The following is a 3,895-nucleotide window of genomic DNA, read 5'->3' on the forward strand; positions in this document are numbered from 1 at the left end:
TGGTTTGTGATCTTGGTTGTGGTTTTGTTGGTTTCTCCACCCAAAATTTGGGTGGTTCTTCTAACCTGGGTTGTATGTTTTGGCGTTAGGGTCATATAGTGGTCTAGAGGAATTGTTCACATAGTTGACATGCTCCCATTCACATTCAACTTCTAGTGTATCTTCTTCTTACAAAGGTGCTTGAGCTTGGACAACTGAGACTTGATTCTTCTTCATCTGCTTGGTTAGAGTTGCTAGTTGAGCTGTGATCACCTTGTTTTGAGCCAGTAGAGCATCCATGGAGTTGAGCTCAATCACTCCTCTTTTTGGGTTTCTATCAGAGGCATAGAAGTACTTATTGTTGGCCACAGTTTCTATGAAGTCTATGGCCTCTTCAATTGTCTTCTTCTTGTTGAGTGAGCCTCCTGAAGAGTGATTTAGGGCCTTTTTTTATTCATATGATAGCCTTTCATAGAAAATGTGCAGCTGTACCCATTCATTGAACATGTCCGGAGGGCATTTTCTTGTCAACTCCTTGTATCTCTCCCATGCCTCATAGAGAGTTTCACCATCTTGTTGTCTAAAGGTTTGCACCTCAGCTCTCAACCTATTGACTCTTTGTGGAGGGTAGAATCTTGCTAGAAACTTGTTCACAACTTCCTCCCAAGTTGTCAAACTCTCCTTAGGAAATGATTCTAACCACTTTGATACTTTATCTCTGAGAGAGAAAGGAAACAGCAACAGCTTTAGGTGTCCGGGTGGACACCATTAGCCTTTACTATATAATAAATTCTCAAAAATATGGTTAGATATTGGTTGGGGTCTTCTTGTGCACTCCCTCCAAATGAGCAGTTGTTTTGAACAAGGGTAATGAGTTGGGGTTTTAACTCAAAATTGCTAGCATGAATGGTTGGTTTTAGAATGCTGCTTCCATAATTTCCTGGGTTTGGGTTGATGTAAGAGCCTAAAACTCTTCTCTGCTGCCCCACATGGTTACCAGCACCTTCCCCAACATGATTATGTATCTCCTCCTCCATAGTAACGTTCAAATCTTCCTCCAATGCTTCCTCTCCAACTATCCCTTTGCCTCTTGCTTCCCCCTTTAATCTAAGAAAGGTCCTCTCAGGTTCACTATCAAAAGAAGTTGAAGTTTCTCCTCTTCTAAATGTCATACATTCAGCAAGCAACAAGCAAAAGACAAGTGAAGAAATCACTCTTGTTAAGACTTATGGTTAGTTTAATTGGTGCAATTGATCAAACACTTAGTGGATTAGTATGCTAAAATAGAAATATACACAATGAACAACAGAAATTCAAATGCTAAAGGAAAGAAGAAAATAAGAAACTGAAATTAAAAGAAACTAGCAAGGTAAATAAAAAATGCTTAATCTAGCTACCCATCAATTTAGTCATTGTCAAATTCAAACCAATCCCCGGCAACGGCGCTATAAAACTTGATGACCAAAATTTACTCCCCATATAAAATGAATTCGTTCTTTGGCAAGCGCACCAAATATCGTCAAGTAATAACCCACTATGAGTGGGGTCGAATCTCACAGAGATTGGTAGATTTGAACAATTTTAATCAATGGGTGAATTAGTCAAGCTAAACAATAGAGATTGTTGAGTGTAGAATTCTAAATGAGCAGAAACGTAAATGACTTAAAAGTAAAGAAAAGCAATAGAGTGCAGAAAAGTAAATGGCAAGAATGTAAAGTGCTGGAACATAAATGATTGAATTATAAATGGGAATGGGGAAATAACAGAAATTAAAGAAAGCTATAAAGAATAGGGAAGATAAGAATAGGGAAAGTTCATTGGGATTAGGAGATGTTGCTCTCTTTGGATTAGGTCTAGATCATCTCATCTTCAATCATGCAACTCATTGACCTCTTGGCAATCATGATTGATTGAACCCCAATTCCTTGGTGATTGAATCTCTCAAATCTTGATAATCAGCCAATTCCTTGGTCTAATTGCTCATGAAGAGAAATATGCTTGGTCCCTGATTATACCACACATCCTTATAGATCCAAATAGTGGGTGAATTATATGTCACCATATCCAATCCCAAAACCCAGATCTACTCAAGTGTGAGAAGGGATTTCAAGCATGGTTTCATGTTTCCTTTTCCAAGGTTCCCATGAAACCCATTTTGCATTCAACCTATTTTCCAAGATGATTGAACACTAGCATGAAGAACAAAATTCCTTCTAGCAAATAAAAGAGAAGATGAAGAGAAGAAAAAATTTACTATCATTAATCCATCAAGTACAACAGAGCTCGCTCTCCCAATGAGAGGGAGTTTAGCTACTAATAGCTTAGAAAAAAGTACAAAAGATGGAGAAAATGAAGTGCAAAAGTAAAACTAAAGTTGAGTATTCAATCCCGCTTGCCAAATCAACCCCCTTTTCAGTACTTCTAGGGGTTACTTATACTACTCCTATCACTAGAATTAAGAAAATACAAAAGAAAAAGAGAAAATTACAACTGAAAGGAAAAGGAAAACTCATAAAATGAACCATATGCCTGGCGTGCCACGCCTGGCTCCCCAAGTGGCATGCCTTCTTCATCAACTAACTTGGCGTGCCATGCCTTCGAGACCAAGTTGCATGTCCAGGGCCTCTCCTTTGCTCAGTTAGCCTAGCGTGCCACGCCTTCGACATCAAGTGGCATGCCCAGGCTTTTCCCTTTGCTCTTCTTCTCTAGAATCTTGAACTAACGTGGCACGCCCAGGTCTGGCGTGCCACGCCCATAATAAGCACCTCATCCTTTCTCTCTGGAAAACAACACTGGTGTGCCACGCCCAGTAGGTGGCATGCCACACCCTTTATGATGCATGCATGACTCCCTTTGGTTCAGTAGCTGGTATGCCACGCCCATCATTCAAGTGGCATGCCCATGGTTGCCTTGTCTTAGCGTGCCATGCCTTAAGTCCCAAGTGGCACGCCCTTTGTTCTTCCTCATTGGGTGCTAAAGTTGGCGTGCCACGCCTTCGACATCATGTGGCATGCCCAAGTCACAATTAAGGTTGGCGTGCCACGCCTTCAACATCAAGTGGCACGCCCAGTGTTGTTTAGCCTTCTATTCCTCTCTGCCCATTTGAACTGGCGTGGCACGCCCATTTTAATGTTGAGCTTCTCCAAGCTTGGCATGCCATGCCTAAAACTCAAGTGGCATGCCCCAATCACGAGCCAAGTTGGCGTGCCACGCCTTCGAACCCAACTGGCACGCCCTACTCACGAGCTAATCTGGCGTGCCACGCCCAGAACTCAAGTGGCACGCCCAGTGTTGGGCCTTCAATTCCCTTCTCTGGAGCAATGAACTGGCGTGCCACGCCTTCGATCTCAAGTGGCACGCCCAGTGTGTATAATGGAGCTAGCGTGCCACGCCCAGCCTGGCGTGCCACGCCTCCCTTGTGGTCTTTAAAAGTGCTCTCTGGAAAGTATAACAGGCGTGCCACGCCTGGCCCTGGCATACCACACCCATAATAAAGCTCATTGTTCCTTCTCTGGAGTTTATAACTGGCATGCCATGCTTGGCCTTAGCGTGCCGCTCCCATTGTGCTTTATCTCCCTGGCGTGCCACCCGGCATTGGGGTGCCACGCCCATAGTGAGCTCCATGGATTTCTTCTTTGGAAAATGATACTAGCGTGCCACGCCTTCGATGTCAAGTGGCACGCCCATTAGAATTCTTTCACTTTACCTTTTGGAATTGTCAACTGGCGTGCCACGCCTATTCACTTTGATGGCGTTTGCACCAAGTGGCACGCCCAGCTCACACACCCAGCATCCTTTTCTTGTTTCTTTCTTCTATTGTTGCTCTTTTCACCTGAAATTCAACAAAAACTCATTTCAAAGAAATGTACTATAATATTCACCATTTACTTATGAAATTGCATTGATTAAATGAGAT

General features: G+C 42.8%; 1 non-coding gene across 1 annotated transcript; it reads left to right on the forward strand.

Moving 5' to 3' along the window:
* The first annotated feature begins 484 nt into the window (after positions 1-484).
* On the forward strand, positions 485-588 carry LOC130984906 (small nucleolar RNA R71). The gene has a single exon (XR_009088809.1). It is a non-coding gene; the product is annotated as a small nucleolar RNA R71 (small nucleolar RNA).
* The last annotated feature ends 3,307 nt before the right edge of the window (positions 589-3,895 follow it).

This window comes from Arachis stenosperma, chromosome 5 (genome assembly GCF_014773155.1).
Source record: "Arachis stenosperma cultivar V10309 chromosome 5, arast.V10309.gnm1.PFL2, whole genome shotgun sequence".
In the NCBI taxonomy this organism is placed as follows: domain Eukaryota; kingdom Viridiplantae; phylum Streptophyta; class Magnoliopsida; order Fabales; family Fabaceae; genus Arachis; species Arachis stenosperma.